Source organism: Protopterus annectens, chromosome 3.part1 (assembly GCF_019279795.1).
Source record: "Protopterus annectens isolate FY-2018-M chromosome 3.part1, PAN1.0, whole genome shotgun sequence".
Taxonomy (NCBI): Eukaryota; Metazoa; Chordata; order Ceratodontiformes; family Protopteridae; genus Protopterus; species Protopterus annectens.
This window is the reverse complement of record NC_056732.1, coordinates 1,689,656,439-1,689,672,432: the sequence shown is the minus strand read 5'-3', so window position 1 is coordinate 1,689,672,432 and position 15,994 is coordinate 1,689,656,439.

Genomic DNA, 15,994 nt, shown 5'->3' with positions numbered 1-15,994 from the left:
CCATAGAAAAGTGTTACAACTTAATTCATGCACAGATTTGCACTCTAGTCCTGCAAAATCAGATTAAAGTCTGTTTAACATGATGATAACATCATAAGGTAATTTCATCAACAGACACCTCCATCTCCACCAGCACTTATAGCCACTTTCTTGACTGTGTATACTCCGTTATTGTTCTGAAGAACGTAAATTATACTACTATGACAGCATAAAATATTAACCACTTGATAACATATGGTAAGTCAATATGAACAATATCTGCAGAAGTAAAAGTCATATGAATAATTCCTGATTGAAGAGAACCATTAATAATGCAGATGCTGGTGCTAGCAAAGGACTTTGTATGTCAGTGTTCATCTACAAATACTGTGCCTGCTGCCCTTGAAGAATAAATGTCCTTGTTGCATTAAAATTTGTGTGCTGATGATATTGCCGTAACATTTTCTAAACAAGCTCAGTTATGTAATAATGAATGGCTGACAAAAAACACCACAGGTTCATAGTTAGGTACTAGGCTTGCAGTCCAGGAGACCATTAAGAGGCCTATCCAAAATTCCCAAAGCACTGTCTGGTTAAGTGACTTGCTCAAGGTTACAAAGTAGGCAAGTGAAGGTGGAAGTATTTAAACTATGCACCCTTGGAACAGAAGGATGCTCATTAAAAGTCAGTGCTTTAGTCCTATACACTAATTACTAGTTAAAGCAACATTTTTAATGAAATATAGAAATTCTTTACAATGTGATCATGTAGATAAGACTGTATCACAGTAATATGCAAAAATGACTGCATAATGGATGCTGAGGATCAGCTGGCTCTGAACATCACTCCAAATAATGCAGACTACATAACCTGACAAATGTCAACTTCTTCATAGTTGTTGGAGGCCATACAGAAGTTATTGCAAAAATGTATTATTAAAGTGCAACATGTTTGACTATAACCAAATCTATGCCTGTTAAGAATTAATTCATTCTTTAGTGCAATTAATAAGGAAAACAATGAAAGACAACATAGATAATGCTGCATCTTTTGTTAAACTATCCCAAGACATAAAAAAAAATCAAAAATATTGCTGCTTACAACATATTGCTTTTTTTGGGGGGTGGGGGTGCTTACATATTTATAGGACACCTACATCTCATGTTTGACCTCACTACATTTACTTTGTCATTGAGAATAGTTATGTCCTCTGACATCACTCTGTACAGGTCTGATCTACCTCAATGGCTAATAATGACATATTTTGCAGCATTCACCTCCAGAGTTAACAAAGCTGGATTGTGGAAACCTCTATCTTATGTTTAACTTCACTGCATCTACCATGTCATTACGAATAGTTATCCCTTTTGACATCACTCAGTACAGGTTTGATCTACTTAATGGCTAATAATGCCATTTCTTGCGGCATTCACCTCCAGAGTCAACAAAGCTGGATCATAGTCAAATGGGGCCTTAGGCAGGATAATGAATCAGGCTTCTGCCAGCCATACTAATATACCACTACTTAGTCGCGTCTCCCCAATTACCAAAAAACACTGTTCAAATCAGTCAAGTGTACATACTCCCCGGGATTCATGAAGCTTGCGCCATGCGCCAGAGTAGCGTCGGCGATCTAGCGCCAAATATGGCAGTTGAGCGATTCAGGTAAGAGCTGTTTCCACGTGTACTGCCAGCATACGCCAGAGCTGCGCAGCTCACGGTGCTTGTATGCTAATTACCCCATGTACAGCAGTGTAGCATGCAAATGAAGGTATACAGTGATTCATGAAGTGGTGTAGGCGTAGCGTAAGCATGCAGAAATGAAAACCAAAAAAATGGTTTACATTTTTTCAAACAGAACATTGGAGACATGAAAGCGGACCAAACTTACATATTACAATGTTAACATATTCCAATAGCTAAATATACAGCCAATGGCATAAAAAACAATCACAACACATAAAAATAACATTTAATGTCATGGCCACACTAACGCAAAGTGCAACCGCACTGCATGGGTGTGCAAACGGGAACACAAGGAAAATATATTTAGATGTCATAAAACTGCAATGTAACACAAATCATGATTTCACCATAATAGTCAATGGTATGCATGCTACACCACAACCAAGGCGCAAGGGTTGCTAAGTGTCTGTGACAGTGTTCTGTGTGGTAACTAGGAATTAGTAGTCAATGCCATGCAAATGAGTCAAGTAATACTGAATCACAAAAGTCCCGCCAGCATAAGGATGTACCACACGGCGCAGCAGTACAACACCGAGGAGTGGCCTGGAGGTAAACATGACATCATGAAAGGTGTGCGCCACCATAGCTGTAAGCACATTGGGACATTGGTAATTCGGGTTGCCTGTTGCTAAGCAAAGCCACAGGATAGGGGTGTGTACCTAGCCATAGCTATGCTTAGCTGAGAGCACACAAGGTGACCGGAAGTGCATGTGAACGTGGATGGAAGCACGCTCAAAAGCCGGAAATTGGGTGCGCGCGGCGTGCAACTTAGGTGAAACAGGAAGGTTACGGGAAGACAATAAGGAAATGCTGCAGCATGATAATTGGAGTACAAATGAGTAATTAACACCTAGAAACTCACAGGGGGCCATAGACAACAGCTAACAAGGTTGCTAGCAGCTACCTGCAGAACAGGAAAGGGGTGGTGCCGTACAGCAAAGAAAAGAGAACTGTCACAGCAGAACAAAGCAAACTTGCTGTAGATCAGCTACATAACACATTTCCCAACACAATCCTGGGTTGTGTAAGCACAAAACAAGAAAGGCAGCAGCTGGATGCATGCCTGACAATGGGAGGTGAATCTGGTTGAAAATAGAAATAAAGGGCAATAGATGAATCATGGCACGGTAAGTCAACACCAAAGGCCCCACAATAGCAGTACCTGCTGTAAAACCAATAATTAAGATAACCTGCAGCTGGAATAGCACAAACACACCCAAGTACACCAGCATCATCCATTGCACAATAGTATAAGTTGTGAAAGCCCCACACACACACTTGTGTATTCCCAGACACTCTGTGCCATTGGTGTATACAGACGGGGAACTTTTAATATGTATATGTTAGGGGCTGCCATAGCTTTGATTAACCAGCATGTGTTGCAGACTGACGGTAGTGTGGAGGATGATGCTGACAACCATCTCAGGCACTGGAGGAGGAGACGAGTGTTCAGACCCAGGGTAACCTACCAGGGGGTACATGGTCTGGAGATAATAGAGTGTTATACTGTGGACAGGGACATCATACAGCAACTTGTTGAGCTGTGCCGGCCACGCCTCAGAGCCAGAAGTAACAGAGGGGAACCCATCCCAGTTGACACGAAGGTATGTGTAAGCTTGAGAATACTAGCCACAGGTACCTTTCAAAGGCCAACTGGGGATATCATGGGGATCTCACAGGCATCAGCATCCAGGGCACTCCACCAGTTCCTGGATGCCATGTTACCACATGCCAATGAGCACATACACTTCCCCCGAATGCAGGAGGAGTTGGCCAGCAATATGCATCTCTTCCACCATGTGGCGGACTACCTGGAGGTACTGGGTGCAATAGACTGCATGCACATACACATCAAGTCACCACCTGGTGAGCAGGGTAGGTGCTACATAAATCGCAAGGGATTCCCCTCCATCAACTGCCAAGTCGTGTGCAATGCCTAGGGCATTATCATGGATGTGTGTGCCAGCAGTCCTGGAAGCTATCACGACTCCCACATCTGCCATGCCTCACAGCTGTATCAGGTATTTCCCAGGGGGGACATCCCATATGATCACATGGTGGGAGATGCTAGCTATGCACTGGAACCGTGGATGATGTCACCCATCAGAAATGCACACACAGCCATGCAAGAACGCCATAATGAGGCACACGCAGAAACCAGAATCATCATAGAATGCATGTTTGGGATGCTGCAATCATGGTTCCTTTGCTTTGACATATCTGGTGAAGCCTTGCAGTACTCTCCAGGAACGTGGGCCCACATTGCTTGGACATATCTGGTGGAGCCTTGCAGTACTCTCCAGGAACGTGTGCCCACATCTTTATAGTATGTGCCATGCTACGCAGTATGATCATGCGGAAACAGTTGCAGCAGGGACAGAATGGTGAAGGCCGTCACAGCCCACCACCATTGCCAATGGACCCACAGGCACAGGGGGGCTCAGACCATGAACACCCTGTGCTGGCCCCAGTAGGCAGATGGAGGCATGCCCAGTATGCCCATGGCTTGGCAAAGAGGGAACATATAGCACACACACTGACAGTGTAGGCACGCATGGACTGACACACTTCTCCACCTGCACGCACAGCAAACATGGATGGCACACACACACACGACCACCTGTAAATTGCCATGTATAGGTGGTCTACTGTGTGCACACTACATAGGCAGCCCTCAACTATTGTACACACAACCGCCATTGGCACAACGTAAGTCAATACCTGAACAGTATATTAAGCTATCAGCATGTGTCCATACTGTATGTACAGGTTCATAGATACATAGGTAGGTACATGGCCAACCACCAAGGCCACTCATAAGTATAGGCAAAACGTGTCTGCTGTTGCCACCCCATCAATCAACTAACTGTCCATCTGTGGAGCAGAGCCACTTGCGGGATCACTGGGGTGTAGCTACTGTTCACCACCCACTCTGCAAGGATTCCCCGGAGTGTTAGTGAGGGGTTTTGTATAATGTAATCAGGGATGTGTTTCCAAATAATGGGGGTATCCCTGACAGGAATCTTCACAGATGTGTACATGTTACATAGTATACCTTAAATACAGCTTGCATATATAGGTAGTTCTCCACAGAATAATAAACATGTGGAACACACAACCGCTGAAATGTGCGTTCATCACCCTTGCACTACCATGCCTGCTCTGAGAGGTAAGATATCACTGCCAGGATTAGAACACGCAACCATGTACACATTTATCACAATAACATACCACTAAGCTACCTGAGATGTACCAATGGCAGTCGTGTATACTGACAGGATAAAACACAAAAGGTAGGAATGTGTTGAAATAGGACATACTGGCATGTACACAATAAAAGGTGTATGTTATATATATATATATATATATATATATATATATATATATATATATATATATATATACACACACACAATCATATCTATATATATATATATATATATATATATATATAGAGAGAGAGAGAGAGAGAGAGATATGTCTATATATAGGGATATACATATATATGTAGATATAGAGATAGGTTAACAACATCTACATAATCATGGAAGTACATATAAATGGGATACCTACTACATACCGACTGCTTTACATACCGACACACGTAATCTCGAGACTTAAGGTCCGAAAGAACACAGTACCGAAACACCAGATGCACGAGGTGTAATCTCACAATGTTAATGGACAGTTAGTCAGTGCTTCTGGTGTTGCGGTTTGGGTAGGTTACTGTGTATACATGTGTTTCTTAGGGCTGTAGTGTGTGTAAGTGTGTGTTCTGTGTGTGGTGTGTGTTGTTGGGGGACTGTAATGTGTGGATGTGTGTTAGCTTTGTGCGTCTGTTTGCATGACCTAGGATGTAGAATATTAAAGTAGTGGGTGGTGTGTGGGGCGCAGACACCTACATGGGGTGTGTAGGGGGGCTTGGCCACCTGCTCATACGTAGTGTAGGATGGTTTGTTTGGATGTGTTGGGTAGCAGTGTGTCTGTGTGTGCATGTGTATGTTCCATGTTCGTATTACCTTTGCGAGTTACTGTCGATGTCGGTAATGTGGGGTATGGGAGTCTGTTCCCGGGACTGTGTGCATCGGAACACTGTGGTTTTGGAGTTCCGTAGGTCTCCCGTATACAGCGGTTAAAGTGTCCACATATGTGTATAGCATAGACCATAGCAATCACATATTCCGCCACTACTAACCTTTATGAACAAAGGATATGGAGAGTATATGCCTATACACCATTACAAATATGTGCTATGGACATGATCCAATGATAGTGTTACCACCTGTTCCACTTTGCAAGGGACACTCCCTCTTTGGGCAGTTGTGTCCTGACCAAATATATTAAATGTGGCAAATATCCTGGGATTGAAGGACATAATTATGTCCTATATGTACTGTAATAGTTGCATACAATAGTTATTTCTGTATCTAAAGTACCTACATGGTACAGGAAACAGCATAAGCTACTAAACTGCTACAAGAATAAGCTTATAGTAAGGCAAGAAAGGAAAGTTTTATCCCTTGTACTGACCGTGCATTTGTGTCGGCCTGTAAAATCAGATGTGTGTCCCGAAAAGGACCCACTATGGACATATGAAAATGTGGCAACCCTAGCCAAAGAGGCGATGACTGCAAATATCGATGACAGAAATACACAGCTATCATGTAGCAACACATTATTACATTCAGATGTATTACCGAAGGGATTCAAGGACTAACATCACCTGCACGCTATACAGGAACCACATAACAGTGCCTTAATGAATCAGCCTGCAAATACCATTGTAGTAGTCCACAAAAGGATAGATGTTCAAATAGGGAAGGAACCCTCACCCACATAACGATTATGTATAAAAGCAGTTCCTACACACCTGCATTTGCTATGCACACCCACCATCACCCCCACACCCAAACATATTACAATACAAACTGTAATAACATCACAAATCATTCACACACTGTACAACATCTGCAGAAGCCTTAACATACCTTGTCAGAGACACACTGACATGGCCCTAAGTGAAATAGCGGCTGTTATACAATGGAACAGCTGCTGATGTGATAGGGTTTGTTTGCACTAATTCCGTTTCAGAGGGTTGTGTGTACACCAGGATGTGTTAGCAATTAGTGAGTAACAGCACAGTATGCTACACTTGTACACCAAATCAAGGATGTCTGGTGAGCACACTGTACACCACATAACAGTTCATGCATAGCCATATGGTCTTGAGCTGGCCAAACATCCTTGCCAGACTTAAACATCTGCAGAAGTATCAGGTACAAACAAACCCTGCATATGTAGCACTGTTCTGAAATATAACAGCTGTACTCACATGTAGAACTAAATTGTCTAGCCATTACACACAGTCCACTGGAGTCATGAAGCTAATATATCTCCGTGTGTCTCCATATAGCTGTTGAAATATATCGCAATAACACATCCAGGCTGTCTCCCTCGAAAGTAAGGCAAACGGACAACCCCTAAAAGGAGTACTCACTTATACACCACTGTTGCCATGGTATTGGCTAATGGAGTAGCTGCACAGCTGATGTGCATCCAATTAACTACTTCAGAACAGCAATTGGTGGACAGGATACCACATGTTACCGATATGTAACTAGAAAAGGATGTATCATCACACATTCAAATCATCTGTATATACCAGCCAGCAGAACATTACAAATAACATTGAAACACAAACCGAAAAGGATTGAATCAACTGTTAACGATACGTTGGGTTACTAATAAGGTATGTATAACAGTCAGTATGTCTGTGTATGAAGTGCTATTCTGTAGTATTTAAAGTGCACGCAATCCATATAGTGGAAACAGTTATCTTGTAGTGATGTATTGTTGAGCATAGTCATGCTTGTAGTATTTGTGTGTACTGCTGTAGGTCACAAAGCAAACACTGCATACACCACAAGGGATGCTATATAAGGGCTTTGAACAGAAATACTCCTCACCAGCCTACGTCAGTGGCAGGGTTGGTCCAACAAGTATGTGCTATAACAGGGGATAGTATATGCTGATATATTGTAACTGTAGCCATATGTATGGGTGTAATACAGAGAACAACATGTGGCAGGTTGGGCCACTGTGCAAGTATGTTTTGCATTGTGGGATATTGTGCCAATAACTGTGTAATGTACAGTATTGCAGGCAGATATGTATTACAAGCTACATAGTATTACTGTAATGGTAGGAAAACATTAGTTATGTCAATTGGCATTTACAATACACAATAACAGGATACATATGTCTTTTAGTGAGCCGACAGTTTATCAGCATGATAGCAAAGTAAAATGGAAGAGCTATTTAACTATCCATGCACATAAGACATGTAATATGTGCAAAGGTAGGTACTAGGCTGTCTTACCAAGGGTATCTGTAAGCCTAGCTAGCATGTGTTGTCTTTTGCCACCCCCATAGGTTGGTTCCCTGTGCCTCTGAATGGCAGAACCAATAGCATCTGTCCAGCAGAGCCACTGCAGTGATCCCCGGTTACATGTCTGTCTCCCATCCACATGGCAATGTTTCCCTTGAAGAGTGCTCATGAGGGGCCCTGCCTGATTTACATTGGAATCACGTTCCAAAGCATAGGGAGTGTCCGGGTCAGGAATCTATCTGTTCAGCACATCCTACTCATCATTGTGGTTAGGTGTATATCCCTAGAGCATGTGGCTCTCAGGGGCTTCTGTTTAGGTGGAGCATATCCAGCAATACAGGGTTGGACATGGGCCTTGTATTTCAAGCAGAGATCACTTGTGAGTATGCGGTATGCAACTGAGTACAGCTGGAGTTTCGTAGGTTGTGCTGCATAGGTCATCTGTTTGAGGTCAGTAATCCTCTTGGTGTGGTACTGGTGTGGTCTTCCAAGCTGTTGCAGTTGTCTTGTAATGTATATCCCAAATTGGGTGTTGTATCCTTTAATGGGTCTGATATGACATATGTAGAGTCACAATGGCCCCTCTGATCTGGATGCAAACCCATTAGAGATTAGGGGGCCATGTAGAAGGATATTCTAACCAACATTATGGGTATCAAAGGAGAGATTGCTATCTACTGGTGTTTCCTGATCCCGTAATACCTTTTTTGTATGTAGGGGACTAGCACCTATGTAGTAGTCCGCGGGTAATTAGTTATATCCAAAGGGGATGACTATACACTTTTAGGCATTCAGCTTGATGCCATGATATTAACACCAGGTATCCATCTCAGTGCGACCCTTCCAGAGGGTGTCTGTAACAGCTGGGGAAACAATTATGTCCCCTAGTTTGCAGTCATCTTCAAACCTTTTCAGCCAAAGCCCTCCTGTGCTTGTACGTCAGAGAAGTATATACCGAACATGAAGGGTCCTAGGACTGAGCCCTGGGGGATGGCAGTTGTAACTGGTATACAGTCGGACCTAGGGTATGCAACTCCTACTGTGTGTGTTCTGTCCGTGAGCCACTTTGACATAGGGGTTAATGTTCAGGCGGATGGGTATGTTGATAATACCAGAAGGAGGAATGGTGTTGAAAGCCTATGAGAGATCTAGGTAGGCTTTGTGGACCTCCTTACCCTCATCTAATGCCTTGGTAACTGTCTCTAAGAAGCCCACCAGGTTTAGGAGGCATGGTCCGGCCTTAACAATGACAAACAGGGAGGGGTCAAAGGTTGGGAGGTACCCAATGTCTCTGACAGTGATCCATGATGTGCACCATAGCCTTGCAGACCAGGCTAGTCAGGCCTATAGGAAAATAGGTCCCATGGTCCGTTGTGGCGCCACCTTTGTGGAGTGGGATAACTGTTGCTGTGTGCTATTCAGGGGGGCACTATGCCCGATGTGAGTCTATTATTGAACATGGTGCATAGGTGAGGAGATAGTACGATCTGAAGTTCATATAAAATGCAGCCTGGGATGTTGTCCAGTCTCATGGATGCTGTGATATTGCCTTCAGAGTGTGCAGCTTTGTGAGGGATCTGCCAGGATGTTGCCAATATCCATTGTTTCTGTAATGTTCGTGCCTTTGCGATGTAACTCAGAGCAGATCTGGTTGTTGACATCGAGGCTCTGTGGTTGTTGTTGGTATTAGTTGCGTTAAAGTTTTTGTAGCTAGCTTTGGAGGATCATATAAGGGATCTCACCTTCTTACTGAGGCTGGCCAGGGATCTCCTCCACGCATGGTATTGTACTCTCATTTGCAACAGTGTCTTCCTCCTGTAGTACAATATGTTTATGGCAGGGGACCTCCAGATTGGTTTAGTTAATTATGAGTATGGCGTCCTGGTTCTGTTTGGGATAGCACAAGCCATGCACTTCTGTAAGTGCTTATAGAGTGCATTTCTGTAGGATTCAGCAGTTGTAACAGTACTGTCCATCTGCATGGGTGTCATGACTTCCACCACGTCTGCCTTAAGAAGCATGTAGTTGGCCTTGTAGACATATTATACTGTGGTTCGCTTAATGGGGGATAGGTGCGGGATGTGGATATCAATGGTGTTCAGCACATGGTCTGATCGGACCAACAAGGAGTTGGCTTCACGTGTGGAGCACCAGTCATTCGTGTTGGTAATGACTAGGTCTAGGATATTGTTGCCCCTGGTGGGTGTGTGGATATGCTGAGTCAGGGCATTGGTGTTTATGAATTCCAGAAACTGTTGAGCTAATGTGTTGGTACACGAGTATTTTTCCCAGTTACTGGTGGGGTAGATACAGTGAGGCTTATGTGATGAGTGTGGTGTTGTGCGACTGTGTACCTTCTCCACATGACAGTCAGGCTCAGGCTTGGTTGGAGAGATGTTTCCCTCCAGTTTGGCTAGATGAATGCATCTCTCATAGGTTGTAGCATTGGGTGGTAGGTGGAGAGGCTTGTCTGTGTACATGAGGCAATGTGTACATTGTCGCAAGATGTCCACATTCATCAGATAGACAGGTGAGAATATAGAACTACATTCACCTAGATAAGTGAGGAAAGTGAGTACAACAGCTACATTACTCCACGCAAGTGAGAAAAGTATGTACAAAACCTGTTCACCCTTACCTGTAGGTGATGTGGAAGATTGAGTGCTATAGTAATCATTAGCTTACGTACTGTTTACAAGTCCTGAACAAGTGCTTAGCATGAATAAGCAATCCAGATAGGGTCTTGGATAATATAAAAACATGACCCCCTCCCCCCAACAGGTACACAAGCATATATCCAAGTACACCACAGGGCCCCTGTACCCACAACTATGCAGGTACAAGCTGCACTCAGTCTGCATGTGACCTGCCCACATCACAGGTTGTATCATGCACATATGGCAAAACAAGATGCTCTCCATGTACAGATCATGTAAAACATAGCTCCATGTCAGGTTGTATACACACTGAATGGTGCACACCAACAGGTATCACAACCCAACAAAGGGGGAGACATCACTGATAATGGGAAGTACTGCACTACTACCCTGCTGAGTCTGGTCTGTAAGGCCATAAACCTTGATCACTTAAGTGATGTCAGCAGTACAGATGTAGATGACAGTATGGTTGATGTCACACTGCATATCATAACCTTGCCAGGTCATAGGACATCATCACCCATACTGTGTACCACCTACATTCAGTATACTAGATGTACATTCCTATGTCACAGGGATGTTTAGCAACAGGACTGCTGGCAGAAACAACACTACAGAAGGTGTCTGAATAATACGTGATCATCACACCAGTGGCAGCTACAGTATGTCAGGGTTAATGAATTCTATTCCCCCTTATTGTAGTCCATACTTCACAGACAAACAGAAGGCATCTGCCCATTGAAGTATGCGAATGACTATGACCTAGGAGCAATAGCTGACTTGCATTGTCACCCCTATGTTAATGGCCCTGTACCCATGAACTACCATCTAGGCAGCGACCATCATAATGGACGCTTGTGTGTGAGGGATGCAGCTAGGCAGTTGCCTTTCCTGTGTTAGCTACGTCACCACACCCATCAGGGAGTCATATGTGGCAATCCTAATAATTATAGGGTGCCATTCATGAATATAGAGATCATTGGTCCAGCCATACAGACCCTTCAAGTGACCCATATCAGATCACATAATTCCTTTAAGGGGTAATGGCCATGTGCAGATGGCCTACACCAGCCTTCCCATTCCCCATCTCCACTATGTAGAATGATACATACCCTGAATAAATTCATGTCCAACCCAGTGATGTCGGACATGCTACACATACTCATCCTGATCTCGAACACATACTTCATGGACATCCACCTACCACATGCTGGACAGATCCTTGTCCATACACTTGACATAGTCCTGCCATACTATGCATTCCTGTCCATCAAAGCTGCACAACGCTCCCCTCTCAGACATGGTGTGATGACCGCATGGTAATGCATGGTATATGTATCATTAACCCTGTGGATCAGTAATGTGGCACTGCTCCACCTGGCCCCACAGACCCACCTGTCGGCTACTGCCAGATAACCTTTCATCCTAGATGCATACATGGCCCATGGCATATAGCCCACTAGTTGACATTGACTGTACATGCCATAGTTGATATCCATCCCTGCAAATACCATCTGGCTAGCCAGTGTCCCATGTGTATCACATGTGCAACACAGGTGATATATGGCAGGATGTTGAATCGCTATACAGTGCCAAGTAGATGTATATGGCAGAACACATACACGTAAAACCTTATGTGAGCATGTCTGCAGGGTCACAGGTCATGTCTGTTAAGGCAGTGTAAGTCCTTATATGTGACATATACACTGCATCAAGGTCACCTGCATTAATGTGGACACATCCAGCCATGTGCTGATAGGTAGTAACATCAGTACAGGCAAACAGACATGCCCACATCAAGACAGCAACCACATGGAGTATGAGCAATGTAATCAGGTGACACACACACACATATATGGTGATAATATCGACTCAACATTGAGTGTCACATGTGTGTGACACAAACAGGTCAGTGTCATGTAGGTTTGCAAATACAACTATTTAAACTGAAGTAATGTGATACACATGTATGTTCAGCTGTAGCTCTGTATGTCTCTGAGGTACTGTGACCTGTCTCCATCATTATGTCTTCCAAGTATGCCGCGTGCAAGGTTTCCCCCTTTTACACGCTTGGAGGATGAGGTCCTCATCCCATACCTACTTGATAATCACGACATCCTGTTCAGCCATGTGCCATAGGATGCACAGCAGCGGGATGCCCTGTGGATGGAACTTTGCAGGAGGGTTAATGATGTGGGTGGCCACAACCGCACATATCAGCAGGTGTGCAGACACTGTACAGACCTCATTAGATGGGCGAAACAGCGTGCGAATGCAATCGCCAGGGAACAAGGTACAACAGGTGGTGGACCACCAACCCAGCCCCCACTCACACGTACCGAGGAGCTACTGGCCAACCTGGGGATACCTGCAGAACCACATCCACAAGCCTTAGCCGATATTGTGGAGGTGGGTGTCTCTCAACCACTGAGCCTGGAGTTGCCTGGTAAGTCAGTACTGCACCTATAACAACTATATTCCATATAGCTGCATGTGTCACTGTACAATATGTAATGTAACATCATATGCAAGGCATGTATACACACATGCCACATACTCTAGTATGCTACTCTGTGTATGCACACATGTGCATACACCATAGTATAGTCTAATGTACTGGTGTATGTGTTATGCACATTGCTCCCTGTAGCCTTTATACAGGGATGAATTATGCTCATACTGCTGTGTTACTCCTATTTAGGTACCTCTGGCGTTCCGCTGTGACAGCAGCCCATTGCAGGTGAGAGTGTTATTATTTATCAGGAACCGTAATGCACAAATCTATCTGCCATGTGGCCATTCACAACATGTACACATAATGTATGGTCCTGTCAATATACAGGTCGGACTTGCAATGCATCACAATGACTATCCATGTGCCACACTTGCAAACTATGTGAATCATCTCACCTACATGAATCCTCACAAACTTTATTGCCAGATGTGTTGACAGCTGTGCATACAAAGGTGGTGGTGCTGTTCAATTTAGGAACGTACAACAGATCTGATCTACACATGTGGTGGAATACAAACAGTACTACACAGTGGGCTGGAGTATGGCCTGCACACAGGTTTCACCGGTGTGGATCATAGCCCTGCTATGAATGTCACGCAATGTGATGTGCTATCTTGACATGTCCATGACATCTATTGGCCTGGCTGCTACACTGCCTACCTAACCTGGAAACGTATCCCGCATACCACCCTTTATCTACATTGTCAGTGGAGCATATATGTCATATGGGACAACACAGACAGTAAAATAGATGCCCATCACTATAATTTGGACAACACATGTAGACACATGGCCATGGAGGATGGCCATAGACATGGAGCAACACACACACTAGAAGTGTTGTGCTTGTGTGTACACCCTGTTGTACAATGGCTACACATGGTTTGGCCAAGCCTTTATATAATGGTCATAATGTAGATGTGGAACACTAGACATCCTACCGGCCTGTGCACATCTTGTGTAGGTGTAACATCAATCCACCACATAGGATGTGTTGAACATCTTGAGGGTGTTGCAACATGACAGCAGTTACCTGTACAGTATCCACATCAGGCCACAGATACAGTACATTCCCGTTGCTGGTGATGGACATAAATGCCATACTAGCTCCTTGTGTGTGTGTGTGTGTGTGTGTGTGTGTGTGTGTGTGTGTGTGTGTGTGTGTGTGTGTGTGTGTGTGTGTGTGTGTGTGTGTGTGGTACACAGATGTCATGTGGGACATGGTGTACCAATGTTTTCACCATGTCTGCCCATAGTTTCCAGGCTGCAGCAATATGGTTGCAGATGTGCAGGGGTGTCATCCGTATACCCATCAGTGACCTGTGTCATATTCCACAGTGTATATGTATTGTATCTGAACACAGTTATGGCTATGAACCCTGTCTGTAACTCATACTGTATAGCACTAGAGACTCCTCATGATTCCCTGCAATGGCCATGCACATCAGCTAAATTTGCAGTATATCTGTAGGGTGGACAGACAACACTGAATTGGTACACCATTGCCCCAATGTATATTCAACAGGACACCATTGTGTTAAACATGTATGCATGTCATTGCACACGTCAGCAGATCACATGTCATACTACATGTGATTATCAAGGTCATATGCCACACATCAGGCAGGTGTACTGTTAACCTGTGCTGGTCCACATGGTGTAACACAGGGATGTATGGTAACCACTACTACAATTATGTAATTTGCATGCATCTGCTATCACACATGCATGCTGTGTGCAACCTAGGGATGTATGATAACTACCACTACTATTGTCTGAGCTGCATGCCGTCTGCCGTATCACATGCATGTTGCATGCCTTCTGTCATATCACATGCGTGTGTGTGTGTCTATTGTATAGATTGCAATGTACAGTTCTTGTCTGCCCTCATAGGTGATGTAGATGCATTGCCCTCCTGCGGTACATCAGATGTTAGTGTTCCCACAGACTCTAGCAGTGATGATGAACATATGATTGGGTCACAGGCACAGTTGTCAGGGGCTGAAACTGTGCCACTGGTTGCCATTCCATCTATATCCACCTCATCCCCGCACACAAATCCCATACCTGCACATACCCCATCATCAGTGGCCATAGAGGAAGGACAGTTGGCATGTGGTAGCTTGGAACAGGAAAGTGTGGGGGCTATGGAAGGTGTGCCTGCACACCATGGTGTCAGCCAAACTACTGTTGGTACCTCACACAGGCACGTGGCCAGTGCTGCTCATAGGAGGACCCCTAGCCAACATGCTCCTGCACAACAGAGCACAGCAGCTGGTGTCACTAGACGCATGTTTCAGGCTGTAATGGAGGCACAGGCACATGCTGAATGGCACAACAGAGAAGATCAGAGGCTACATAGGGCTGCTGTCCATTCTTTAAACAACAGCATCCAGGCAATGGTAAATGCTCAACAGCAAATTGCTGATGCTTTGGATGGACGGCTGGGTGACATGGTTCGAGTCCTTGACCGTGGCATGACAATCCGTGAGCATGAGCTCTCTGTGTTGGAACATCTGGTAGGAGTGAGGTGTCGGGCATGTGGACGTAGGCTTGCTACATCACCTGTGTCAGGTCTACATGTATGAGCTACCTCACATGCCCGCTCCCATAGTGGCAGTAGCAGCAGCAGTGCATCTGGCTGTGCTGTCCACACCACGACAACAGGGGCATTGTTCCAGTGGACTAGTGACATCAGACAGTACCCAA